General features: G+C 42.9%; 21 non-coding genes across 21 annotated transcripts; all 21 read right to left on the reverse strand.

The window, feature by feature from the left end:
* Positions 1-874: 874 nt before the first annotated feature.
* On the reverse strand, positions 875-946 carry Trnaw-cca. Its single transcript has one exon. It is a non-coding gene; the product is annotated as a tRNA-Trp (tRNA).
* Positions 947-1,225: 279 nt separating this feature from the next.
* On the reverse strand, positions 1,226-1,297 carry Trnaw-cca. The gene has a single exon. It is a non-coding gene; the product is annotated as a tRNA-Trp (tRNA).
* A 220-nt stretch (positions 1,298-1,517) lies between these two features.
* Trnaw-cca lies at positions 1,518-1,589 on the reverse strand. The gene has a single exon. It is a non-coding gene; the product is annotated as a tRNA-Trp (tRNA).
* A 1,211-nt stretch (positions 1,590-2,800) lies between these two features.
* On the reverse strand, positions 2,801-2,872 carry Trnaw-cca. The gene has a single exon. It is a non-coding gene; the product is annotated as a tRNA-Trp (tRNA).
* A 279-nt stretch (positions 2,873-3,151) lies between these two features.
* On the reverse strand, positions 3,152-3,223 carry Trnaw-cca. The gene has a single exon. It is a non-coding gene; the product is annotated as a tRNA-Trp (tRNA).
* Positions 3,224-3,443: 220 nt separating this feature from the next.
* Trnaw-cca lies at positions 3,444-3,515 on the reverse strand. The gene has a single exon. It is a non-coding gene; the product is annotated as a tRNA-Trp (tRNA).
* Positions 3,516-4,228: 713 nt separating this feature from the next.
* Trnaw-cca lies at positions 4,229-4,300 on the reverse strand. The gene has a single exon. It is a non-coding gene; the product is annotated as a tRNA-Trp (tRNA).
* Positions 4,301-4,579: 279 nt separating this feature from the next.
* Positions 4,580-4,651, reverse strand: Trnaw-cca. Its single transcript has one exon. It is a non-coding gene; the product is annotated as a tRNA-Trp (tRNA).
* Positions 4,652-4,871: 220 nt separating this feature from the next.
* On the reverse strand, positions 4,872-4,943 carry Trnaw-cca. The gene has a single exon. It is a non-coding gene; the product is annotated as a tRNA-Trp (tRNA).
* A 1,211-nt stretch (positions 4,944-6,154) lies between these two features.
* On the reverse strand, positions 6,155-6,226 carry Trnaw-cca. The gene has a single exon. It is a non-coding gene; the product is annotated as a tRNA-Trp (tRNA).
* Positions 6,227-6,505: 279 nt separating this feature from the next.
* Trnaw-cca lies at positions 6,506-6,577 on the reverse strand. The gene has a single exon. It is a non-coding gene; the product is annotated as a tRNA-Trp (tRNA).
* Positions 6,578-6,797: 220 nt separating this feature from the next.
* On the reverse strand, positions 6,798-6,869 carry Trnaw-cca. Its single transcript has one exon. It is a non-coding gene; the product is annotated as a tRNA-Trp (tRNA).
* Positions 6,870-7,582: 713 nt separating this feature from the next.
* Positions 7,583-7,654, reverse strand: Trnaw-cca. Its single transcript has one exon. It is a non-coding gene; the product is annotated as a tRNA-Trp (tRNA).
* Positions 7,655-7,933: 279 nt separating this feature from the next.
* Positions 7,934-8,005, reverse strand: Trnaw-cca. Its single transcript has one exon. It is a non-coding gene; the product is annotated as a tRNA-Trp (tRNA).
* A 220-nt stretch (positions 8,006-8,225) lies between these two features.
* On the reverse strand, positions 8,226-8,297 carry Trnaw-cca. The gene has a single exon. It is a non-coding gene; the product is annotated as a tRNA-Trp (tRNA).
* Positions 8,298-9,302: 1,005 nt separating this feature from the next.
* Trnaw-cca lies at positions 9,303-9,374 on the reverse strand. Its single transcript has one exon. It is a non-coding gene; the product is annotated as a tRNA-Trp (tRNA).
* Positions 9,375-9,653: 279 nt separating this feature from the next.
* Positions 9,654-9,725, reverse strand: Trnaw-cca. Its single transcript has one exon. It is a non-coding gene; the product is annotated as a tRNA-Trp (tRNA).
* Positions 9,726-9,798: 73 nt separating this feature from the next.
* On the reverse strand, positions 9,799-9,870 carry Trnaw-cca. Its single transcript has one exon. It is a non-coding gene; the product is annotated as a tRNA-Trp (tRNA).
* A 220-nt stretch (positions 9,871-10,090) lies between these two features.
* Trnaw-cca lies at positions 10,091-10,162 on the reverse strand. The gene has a single exon. It is a non-coding gene; the product is annotated as a tRNA-Trp (tRNA).
* Positions 10,163-11,826: 1,664 nt separating this feature from the next.
* On the reverse strand, positions 11,827-11,898 carry Trnaw-cca. The gene has a single exon. It is a non-coding gene; the product is annotated as a tRNA-Trp (tRNA).
* Positions 11,899-12,118: 220 nt separating this feature from the next.
* Trnaw-cca lies at positions 12,119-12,190 on the reverse strand. Its single transcript has one exon. It is a non-coding gene; the product is annotated as a tRNA-Trp (tRNA).
* Positions 12,191-12,440: the final 250 nt, after the last annotated feature.

The raw sequence follows: 12,440 nt of genomic DNA on the forward strand, positions 1-12,440 counted from the left end.
TCTGGAGTGAGAATCGCTACCATTGTCCCACTGATCATTTGTGGTTAGCATTTTAAAAATCTTTTTATCTGACGCACTACCATTGCACCACGAAGTCAACCGTGCTAAGCATGTTGCAGATTTGTTACGAATTTAGAATTTTGGTGAATTAGAAAAACGAAAACAGAAACTGACCCCGACGTGATTTGAAAACGCAACCTTCTGATCTGGAGTGAGAATCGCTACCATTGCGCCACGGAGTCAACTGTGGTTAGCATTTTAAAAATCTTTCTATCTGACGCGCTACCATTGCGCCACGGAGTCAACCGTGCTAAGCATGTTGCAGATTTGTTACGTATTTAGATTATTGGTGAATTAGAAAAAGGAAAACAGAAACTGACCCCGACGTGATATTAACACGCAACCTTCTGATCTGGAGTCAGACGCGCTACCATTGCGCCACGGAGTCAACAGTGCTAAGCATGTTGCATGTTTGTTACCAATTCAGAATTTTGGTGAATTAGAAAATCGAAAACAGAAACTGACCGCGACGTTATTTGAAAACGCAACCTTCTGATCTGGAGTGAGAAGCGCTACCATTGCGCCACGGAGTCAACTGTGGTTAGCATTTTAAAAATCTTCTTACCTGCTCAGAATTTGGATGAGCATAGAAAAAGGAAAAAAGAAACTGACCCCGACGTGGTTTGAACACGCAACCTTCTGATATGGAGTCAGAATCGCTACCATTGCGCCAAGGAGTAAACTGTGGTTAGCATTTTAAAAATCTTTTTATCTGACGCGCTACCATTGCGCCACGGAGTCAACCGTGCTAAGCATGTTGCAGATTAGTTACGTAATTAGAATATTGGTGAATTAGGAAAAGGAAATCAGAAACTGACCCCGACGTGATTTGAACACGCAACCTTCTGATATGGAGTCAGACGCGCTACCATTGCGCCACGGAGTCAACAGTGCTAATCATGTTGCATGTTTGTTTTCAATTCAGAATTTTGGTGAATTAGAAAAAGGAAAACAGAAACTGACGCCGACGTGATTTGAAAACGCAACCTTCTGATCTGGAGTGAGAATCGCTACCATTGCCCCACGGAGTAAACTGTGGTTAGCATTTTAAAAATCTTTTTATCTGACGCGCTACCATTGCGCCACGGAGTCAACCGTGCTAAGCATGTTGCAGATTTGTTACGTATTTAGAATATTGGTGAATTAGAAAAAGGAAAACAGAAACTGACCCCGACGTGATTTGAACACGCAACCTTCTGATCTGGAGTCAGACGCGCTACCATTGCGCCACGGAGTCAACAGTGCTAAGCATGCTGCAGATTTGTTACCAATTCAGATTTTTGGTGACCTAGAAAATCGAAAACAAAAACTGACCACGACGTGATTTGAAAACGCAACCTTCTGATCTGGAGTGAGAAGCGCTACCATTGCACCACGGAGTCAACGGTGGTTACCATTTTAAAAATATTTTTATCTGCTCAGAATTTGGATGAGCATAGAAAAAGGAAAATAGAAACTGACCCCGACGTGATTTGAACATGCAACCTTCTGATCTGGAGTCAGACGCGCTACCATTGCGCCACGGAGTCAACTGTGCTAAGCATTTTGCAGATTTGTTACGTATTTAGAATTTTGGTGAATTGGAAAAAAGAAAACAGAAACTGATCCCGACGTGATTTGAACACGCAACCTTCTGATCTGGAGTCAGACGCGGTACCATTGTGCCACGGAGTCACCACTGCTAAGCATGTTGCAATTTTGTTACCTTTTCAGAATTTTGGTGATTTAGAAAATCGAAAACAGAAACTGACCCCGACGCGATTTGAACACGCAACCTTCTGATCTGGAGTCACACGCGGTACCATTGCCCCACGGAGTCACCCCTGCTAAGCATGTTACAATTTTGTTACCTTTTCAGAATTTTTGTGATTTAGAAAATCGAAAACAGAAACTGACCCCGACGTGATTTGAAAACGCAACCTTCTGATCTGGAGTCAGACGCGGTACCATTGCGCCACGGAGTCACCCCTGCTAAGCATGTTGCAATTTTGTTACCTTTTCAGAATTTTGGTGATTTAGAAAATCGAAAACAGAAACTGACCCCGACGTGATTTGAAAACGCAACCTTCTGATCTGGAGTGAGAATCGCTACCATTGTCCCACTGATCAACTGTTTTTAGCATTTTAAAAATCTTTTTATCTGACGCACTACCATTGCACCACGGAGTCAACCGTGCTAAGCATGTTGCAGATTTGTTACGTATTTAGATTATTGGTGAATTAGAAAAAGGAAAACAGAAACTGACCCCGACGTGATATTAACACGCAACCTTCTGATCTGGAGTCAGACGCGCTACCATTGCGCCACGGAGTCAACAGTGCTAAGCATGTTGCATGTTTGTTACCAATTCAGAATTTTGGTGAATTAGAAAATCGAAAACAGAAACTGACCGCGACGTTATTTGAAAACGCAACCTTCTGATCTGGAGTGAGAAGCGCTACCATTGCGCCACGGAGTCAACGGTGGTTACCATTTTAAAAATCTTTTTATCTGCTCAGAATTTGGATGAGCATAGAAAAAGGAAAATAGAAACTGACCCCGACGTGATTTGAACATGCAACCTTCTGATATGGAGTCAGAATCGCTACCATTGCGCCACGGAGTAAACTGTGGTTAGCATTTTAAAAATCTTTTTATCTGACGCGCTACCATTGCGCCACGGAGTCAACCGTGCTAAGCATGTTGCAGATTAGTTACGTAATTAGAATATTGGTGAATTAGGAAAAGGAAATCAGAAACTGACCCCGACGTGATTTGAACACGCAACCTTCTGATCTGGAGTCAGACGCGCTACCATTGCGCCACGGAGTCAACAGTGCTAAGCATGTTGCATGTTTGTTACCAATTCAGAATTTTGGTGAATTAGAAAAAGGAAAACAGAAACTGACGCCGACGTGATTTGAAAACGCAACCTTCTGATCTGGAGTGAGAATCGCTACCATTGCCCCACGGAGTAAACTGTGGTTAGCATTTTAAAAATCTTTTTATCTGACGCGCTACCATTGCGCCACGGAGTCAACCGTGCTAAGCATGTTGCAGATTTGTTACGTATTTAGAATATTGGTGAATTAGAAAAAGGAAAACAGAAACTGACCCCGACGTGATTTGAACACGCAACCTTCTGATCTGGAGTCAGACGCGCTACCATTGCGCCACGGAGTCAACAGTGCTAAGCATGCTGCAGATTTGTTACCAATTCAGATTTTTGGTGACTTAGAAAATCGAAAACAAAAACTGACCACGACGTGATTTGAAAACGCAACCTTCTGATCTGGAGTGAGAAGCGCTACCATTGCACCACGGAGTCAACGGTGGTTACCATTTTAAAAATATTTTTATCTGCTCAGAATTTGGATGAGCATAGAAAAAGGAAAATAGAAACTGACCCCGACGTGATTTGAACATGCAACCTTCTGATCTGGAGTCAGACGCGCTACCATTGCGCCACGGAGTCAACTGTGCTAAGCATTTTGCAGATTTGTTACGTATTTAGAATTTTGGTGAATTGGAAAAAAGAAAACAGAAACTGATCCCGACGTGATTTGAACACGCAACCTTCTGATCTGGAGTCAGACGCGGTACCATTGTGCCACGGAGTCAACCCTGCTAAGCATGTTGCAATTTTGTTACCTTTTCAGAATTTTGGTGATTTAGAAAATCGAAAACAGAAACTGACCCCGACGCGATTTGAACACGCAACCTTCTGATCTGGAGTCACACGCGGTACCACTGCCCCACGGAGTCACCCCTGCTAAGCATGTTGCAATTTTGTTACCTTTTCAGAATTTTTGTGATTTAGAAAATCGAAAACAGAAACTGACCCCGACGTGATTTGAAAACGCAACCTTCTGATCTGGAGTCAGACGCGGTACCATTGCGCCACGGAGTCACCCCTGCTAAGCATGTTGCAATTTTGTTACCTTTTCGGAATTTTGGTGATTTAGAAAATCGAAAACAGAAACTGACCCCGACGTGATTTGAAAACGCAACCTTCTGATCTGGAGTGAGAATCGCTACCATTGTCCCACTGATCAACTGTGGTTAGCATTTTAAAAATCTTTTTATCTGACGCACTACCATTGCACCACGGAGTCAACCGTGCTAAGCATGTTGCAGATTTGTTACGTATTTAGATTATTGGTGAATTAGAAAAAGGAAAACAGAAACTGACCCCGACGTGATTTGAACACGCAACCTTCTGATCTGGAGTCAGACGCGCTACCATTGCGCCACGGAGTCAACAGTGCTAAGCATGTTGCATGTTTGTTACCAATTCAGAATTTTGGTGAATTAGAAAAAGGAAAACAGAAACTGACGCCGACGTGATTTGAAAACGCAACCTTCTGATCTGGAGTGAGAATCGCTACCATTGCCCCACGGAGTAAACTGTGGTTAGCATTTTAAAAATCTTTTTATCTGACGCGCTACCATTGCGCCACGGAGTCAACCGTGCTAAGCATGTTGCAGATTTGTTACGTATTTAGAATATTGGTGAATTAGAAAAAGGAAAACAGAAACTGACCCCGACGTGATTTGAACACGCAACCTTCTGATCTGGAGTCAGACGCGCTACCATTGCGCCACGGAGTCAACAGTGCTAAGCATGCTGCAGATTTGTTACCAATTCAGATTTTTGGTGACCTAGAAAATCGAAAACAAAAACTGACCACGACGTGATTTGAAAACGCAACCTTCTGATCTGGAGTGAGAAGCGCTACCATTGCACCACGGAGTCAACGGTGGTTACCATTTTAAAAATATTTTTATCTGCTCAGAATTTGGATGAGCATAGAAAAAGGAAAATAGAAACTGACCCCGACGTGATTTGAACATGCAACCTTCTGATCTGGAGTCAGACGCGCTACCATTGCGCCACGGAGTCAACTGTGCTAAGCATTTTGCAGATTTGTTACGTATTTAGAATTTTGGTGAATTGGAAAAAAGAAAACAGAAACTGATCCCGACGTGATTTGAACACGCAACCTTCTGATCTGGAGTCAGACGCGGTACCATTGTGCCACGGAGTCACCACTGCTAAGCATGTTGCAATTTTGTTACCTTTTCAGAATTTTGGTGATTTAGAAAATCGAAAACAGAAACTGACCCCGACGCGATTTGAACACGCAACCTTCTGATCTGGAGTCACACGCGGTACCATTGCCCCACGGAGTCACCCCTGCTAAGCATGTTGCAATTTTGTTACCTTTTCAGAATTTTTGTGATTTAGAAAATCGAAAACAGAAACTGACCCCGACGTGATTTGAAAACGCAACCTTCTGATCTGGAGTCAGACGCGGTACCATTGCGCCACGGAGTCACCCCTGCTAAGCATGTTGCAATTTTGTTACCTTTTCAGAATTTTGGTGATTTAGAAAATCGAAAACAGAAACTGACCCCGACGTGATTTGAAAACGCAACCTTCTGATCTGGAGTGAGAATCGCTACCATTGTCCCACTGATCAACTGTTTTTAGCATTTTAAAAATCTTTTTATCTGACGCACTACCATTGCACCACGGAGTCAACCGTGCTAAGCATGTTGCAGATTTGTTACGTATTTAGATTATTGGTGAATTAGAAAAAGGAAAACAGAAACTGACCCCGACGTGATATTAACACGCAACCTTCTGATCTGGAGTCAGACGCGCTACCATTGCGCCACGGAGTCAACAGTGCTAAGCATGTTGCATGTTTGTTACCAATTCAGAATTTTGGTGAATTAGAAAATCGAAAACAGAAACTGACCGCGACGTTATTTGAAAACGCAACCTTCTGATCTGGAGTGAGAAGCGCTACCATTGCGCCACGGAGTCAACGGTGGTTACCATTTTAAAAATCTTTTTATCTGCTCAGAATTTGGATGAGCATAGAAAAAGGAAAATAGAAACTGACCCCGACGTGATTTGAACATGCAACCTTCTGATATGGAGTCAGAATCGCTACCATTGCGCCACGGAGTAAACTGTGGTTAGCATTTTAAAAATCTTTTTATCTGACGCGCTACCATTGCGCCACGGAGTCAACCGTGCTAAGCATGTTGCAGATTAGTTACGTAATTAGAATATTGGTGAATTAGGAAAAGGAAATCAGAAACTGACCCCGACGTGATTTGAACACGCAACCTTCTGATCTGGAGTCAGACGCGCTACCATTGCGCCACGGAGTCAACAGTGCTAAGCATGTTGCATGTTTGTTACCAATTCAGAATTTTGGTGAATTAGAAAAAGGAAAACAGAAACTGACGCCGACGTGATTTGAAAACGCAACCTTCTGATCTGGAGTGAGAATCGCTACCATTGCCCCACGGAGTAAACTGTGGTTAGCATTTTAAAAATCTTTTTATCTGACGCGCTACCATTGCGCCACGGAGTCAACCGTGCTAAGCATGTTGCAGATTTGTTACGTATTTAGAATATTGGTGAATTAGAAAAAGGAAAACAGAAACTGACCCCGACGTGATTTGAACACGCAACCTTCTGATCTGGAGTCAGACGCGCTACCATTGCGCCACGGAGTCAACAGTGCTAAGCATGCTGCAGATTTGTTACCAATTCAGATTTTTGGTGACTTAGAAAATCGAAAACAAAAACTGACCACGACGTGATTTGAAAACGCAACCTTCTGATCTGGAGTGAGAAGCGCTACCATTGCACCACGGAGTCAACGGTGGTTACCATTTTAAAAATATTTTTATCTGCTCAGAATTTGGATGAGCATAGAAAAAGGAAAATAGAAACTGACCCCGACGTGATTTGAACATGCAACCTTCTGATCTGGAGTCAGACGCGCTACCATTGCGCCACGGAGTCAACTGTGCTAAGCATTTTGCAGATTTGTTACGTATTTAGAATTTTGGTGAATTGGAAAAAAGAAAACAGAAACTGATCCCGACGTGATTTGAACACGCAACCTTCTGATCTGGAGTCAGACGCGGTACCATTGTGCCACGGAGTCAACCCTGCTAAGCATGTTGCAATTTTGTTACCTTTTCAGAATTTTGGTGATTTAGAAAATCGAAAACAGAAACTGACCCCGACGCGATTTGAACACGCAACCTTCTGATCTGGAGTCACACGCGGTACCACTGCCCCACGGAGTCACCCCTGCTAAGCATGTTGCAATTTTGTTACCTTTTCAGAATTTTTGTGATTTAGAAAATCGAAAACAGAAACTGACCCCGACGTGATTTGAAAACGCAACCTTCTGATCTGGAGTCAGACGCGGTACCATTGCGCCACGGAGTCACCCCTGCTAAGCATGTTGCAATTTTGTTACCTTTTCGGAATTTTGGTGATTTAGAAAATCGAAAACAGAAACTGACCCCGACGTGATTTGAAAACGCAACCTTCTGATCTGGAGTGAGAATCGCTACCATTGTCCCACTGATCAACTGTGGTTAGCATTTTAAAAATCTTTTTATCTGACGCACTACCATTGCACCACGGAGTCAACCGTGCTAAGCATGTTGCAGATTTGTTACGTATTTAGATTATTGGTGAATTAGAAAAAGGAAAACAGAAACTGACCCCGACGTGATTTGAACACGCAACCTTCTGATCTGGAGTCAGACGCGCTACCATTGCGCCACGGAGTCAACAGTGCTAAGCATGTTGCATGTTTGTTACCAATTCAGAATTTTGGTGAATTAGAAAAAGGAAAACAGAAACTGACGCCGACGTGATTTGAAAACGCAACCTTCTGATCTGGAGTGAGAATCGCTACCATTGCCCCACGGAGTAAACTGTGGTTAGCATTTTAAAAATCTTTTTATCTGACGCGCTACCATTGCGCCACGGAGTCAACCGTGCTAAGCATGTTGAAGATTTGTTACGTATTTAGAATATTGGTGAATTAGAAAAAGGAAAACAGAAACTGACCCCGACGTGATTTGAACACGCAACCTTCTGATCTGGAGTCAGACGCGCTACCATTGCGCCACGGAGTCAACAGTGCTAAGCATGCTGCAGATTTGTTACCAATTCAGATTTTTGGTGACTTAGAAAATCGAAAACAAAAACTGACCACGACGTGATTTGAAAACGCAACCTTCTGATCTGGAGTGAGAAGCGCTACCATTGCACCACGGAGTCAACGGTGGTTACCATTTTAAAAATATTTTTATCTGCTCAGAATTTGGATGAGCATAGAAAAAGGAAAATAGAAACTGACCCCGACGTGATTTGAACATGCAACCTTCTGATCTGGAGTCAGACGCGCTACCATTGCGCCACGGAGTCAACTGTGCTAAGCATTTTGCAGATTTGTTACGTATTTAGAATTTTGGTGAATTGGAAAAAAGAAAACAGAAACTGATCCCGACGTGATTTGAACACGCAACCTTCTGATCTGGAGTCAGACGCGGTACCATTGTGCCACGGAGTCAACCCTGCTAAGCATGTTGCAATTTTGTTACCTTTTCAGAATTTTGGTGATTTAGAAAATCGAAAACAGAAACTGACCCCGACGCGATTTGAACACGCAACCTTCTGATCTGGAGTCACACGCGGTACCATTGCCCCACGGAGTCACCCCTGCTAAGCATGTTGCAATTTTGTTACCTTTTCAGAATTTTTGTGATTTAGAAAATCGAAAACAGAAACTGACCCCGACGTGATTTGAAAACGCAACCTTCTGATCTGGAGTCAGACGCGGTACCATTGCGCCACGGAGTCACCCCTGCTAAGCATGTTGCAATTTTGTTACCTTTTCGGAATTTTGGTGATTTAGAAAATCGAAAACAGAAACTGACCCCGACGTGATTTGAAAACGCAACCTTCTGATCTGGAGTGAGAATCGCTACCATTGTCCCACTGATCAACTGTGGTTAGCATTTTAAAAATCTTTTTATCTGACGCACTACCATTGCACCACGGAGTCAACCGTGCTAAGCATGTTGCAGATTTGTTACGTATTTAGATTATTGGTGAATTAGAAAAAGGAAAACAGAAACTGACCCCGACGTGATATTAACACGCAACCTTCTGATCTGGAGTCAGACGCGCTACCATTGCGCCACGGAGTCAACAGTGCTAAGCATGTTGCATGTTTGTTACCAATTCAGAATTTTGGTGAATTAGAAAATCGAAAACAGAAACTGACCGCGACGTTATTTGAAAACGCAACCTTCTGATCTGGAGTGAGAAGCGCTACCATTGCGCCACGGAGTCAACGGTGGTTACCATTTTAAAAATCTTTTTATCTGCTCAGAATTTGGATGAGCATAGAAAAAGAAAAATAGAAACTGACCCCGACGTGATTTGAACACGCAACCTTCTGATCTGGAGTCAGACGCGGTACCATTGCGCCACGGAGTCACCCCTGCTAAGCATGTTGCAATTTTGTTACCTTTTCAGAATTTTTGTGATTTAGAAAATCGAAAACAGAAACTGACCCCGACGTGATTTGAAAACGCAACCTTCTGATCTGGAGTGAGAATCTCTACCATTGCCCAACTTAGTCAACTGTGGTTAGCATTTTAAAAATCTTTTTATCTGACGCGCTACCATTGCGCCACGGAGTCAACCGTGCTAAGCATGTTGCAGATTTGTTAGGTATTTAGAATTTTGGTGAATTAGAAAAACGAAAACAGAAACTGACCCCGACGTGATTTGAACACGCAACCTCCTGATCTGGAGTCAGACGCGCTACCATTGCGCCACGGAGTCAACAGTGCTAAGCATGCTGCAGATTTGTTACCAATTCAGAATTTTGGTGAATTAGAAAAAGGAAAACAGAAACTGACCCCGACGTGATTTGAACACGCAACCTTCTGATCTGGAGTCAGACGCGCTACCATTGCGCCACGGAGTCAACAGTGCTAAGCATGCTGCAGATTTGTTACCAATTCAGATTTTTGGTGACTTAGAAAATCGAAAACAAAAACTGACCACGACGTGATTTGAAAACGCAACCTTCTGATCTGGAGTGAGAAGCGCTACCATTGCACCACGGAGTCAACGGTGGTTACCATTTTAAAAATATTTTTATCTGCTCAGAATTTGGATGAGCATAGAAAAAGGAAAATAGAAACTGACCCCGACGTGATTTGAACATGCAACCTTCTGATCTGGAGTCAGACGCGCTACCATTGCGCCACGGAGTCAACTGTGCTAAGCATTTTGCAGATTTGTTACGTATTTAGAATTTTGGTGAATTGGAAAAAAGAAAACAGAAACTGATCCCGACGTGATTTGAACACTCAACCTTCTGATCTGGAGTCAGACGCGTTACCATTGTGCCACGGAGTCAACCCTGCTAAGCATGTTGCAATTTTGTTACCTTTTCAGAATTTTGGTGATTTAGAAAATCGAAAACAGAAACTGACCCCGACGCGATTTGAACACGCAACCTTCTGATCTGGAGTCACACGCGGTACCATTGCCCCACGGAGTCACCCCTGCTAAGCATGTTGCAATTTTGTTACCTTTTCAGAATTTTTGTGATTTAGAAAATCGAAAACAGAAACTGACCCCGACGTGATTTGAAAACGCAACCTTCTGATCTGGAGTCAGACTCGGTACCATTGCGCCACGGAGTCACCCCTGCTAAGCATGTTGCAATTTTGTTACCTTTTCAGAATTTTGGTGATTTAGAAAATCGAAAACAGAAACTGACCCCGACGTGATTTGAAAACGCAACCTTCTGATCTGGAGTGAGAATCGCTACCATTGTCCCACTGATCAACTGTGGTTAGCATTTTAAAAATCTTTTTATCTGACGCACTACCATTGCACCACGGAGTCAACCGTGCTAAGCATGTTGCAGATCTGTTACGTATTTAGAATTTTGGTGAATTAGAAAAACGAAAACAGAAACTGACCCCGACTTGATTTGAAAACGCAACCTTCTGATCTGGAGTCAGACGCGCTACCATTGCGCCACGGAGTCAACAGTGCTAAGCATGTTGCATGTTTGTTACCAATTCAGAATTTTGGTGAATTAGAAAATCGAAAACAGAAACTGACCGCGACGTTATTTGAAAACGCAACCTTCTGATCTGGAGTGAGAAGCGCTACCATTGCGCCACGGAGTCAACGGTGGTTACCATTTTAAAAATCTTTTTATCTGCTCAGAATTTGGATGAGCATAGAAAAAGAAAAATAGAAACTGACCCCGACGTGATTTGAACACGCAACCTTCTGATCTGGAGTCAGACGCGGTACCAATGCGCCACGGAGTCACCCCTGCTAAGCATGTTGCAATTTTGTTACCTTTTCAGAATTTTTGTGATTTAGAAAATCGAAAACAAAAACTGACCCCGACGTGATTTGAAAACGCAACCTTCTGATCTGGAGTGAGAATCGCTACCATTGCCCAACTTAGTCAACTGTGGTTAGCATTTTAAAAATCTTTTTATCTGACGCACTACCATTGCGCCACGGAGTCAACCGTGCTAAGCATGTTGCAGATTTGTTACGTATTTAGAATTTTGGTGAATTAAAAAAAAGAAACCAAAAACTGACCCCGACGTGATTTGAACACGCAACCTTTTTATCTGGAGTCAAACGCGCAACCATTGCGCCACGGAGTCAACTGTGCTAAGCAAATCGAAAACAGAAACTGACCACGACGTGATTTGAAAACGCAACCTTCTGATCTGGAGTGCGAAGCGCTACAATTGCCCCACGGAGTCAACTGTGGTTAGCATTTTAAAAATCTTTTTATCTGACGCGCTACCATTGCGCCACGGAGTCAACCGTGCTAAGCATGTTGCAGATTTGTTACGTATTTAGAATATTGGTGAATTAGAAAAAGGAAAACAGAAACTGACCCCGACGTGATTTGAACACGCAACCTTCTGATCTGGAGTCAGACGCGCTACCATTGCGCCACGGAGTCAACAGTGCTAAGCATGCTGCAGATTTGTTACCAATTCAGAATTTTGGTGAATTAGAAAATCGAAAACAAAAACTGACCACGACGTGATTTGAAAACGCAACCTTCTGATCTTGAGTGAGAAGCGCTACCATTGCACCACGGAGTCAACGGTGGTTACCATTTTAAAAATATTTTTATCTGCTCAGAATTTGGATGAGCATAGAAAAAGGAAAATAGAAACTGACCCCGACGTGATTTGAACATGCAACCTTCTGATCTGGAGTCAGACGCGCTACCATTGCGCCACGGAGTCAACTGTGCTAAGCATTTTGCAGATTTGTTACGTATTTAGAATTTTGGTGAATTGGAAAAAAGAAAACAGAAACTGATCCCGACGTGATTTGAACACTCAACCTTCTGATCTGGAGTCAGACGCGGTACCATTGTGCCACGGAGTTAACCCTGCTAAGCATGTTGCAATTTTGTTACCTTTTCAGAATTTTGGTGATTTAGAAAATCGAAAACAGAAACTGACCCCGACGTGATTTGAACACGCAACCTTC

Source organism: Nematostella vectensis, chromosome 11 (assembly GCF_932526225.1).
Source record: "Nematostella vectensis chromosome 11, jaNemVect1.1, whole genome shotgun sequence".
Lineage (NCBI taxonomy): Eukaryota > Metazoa > Cnidaria > Anthozoa > Actiniaria > Edwardsiidae > Nematostella > Nematostella vectensis.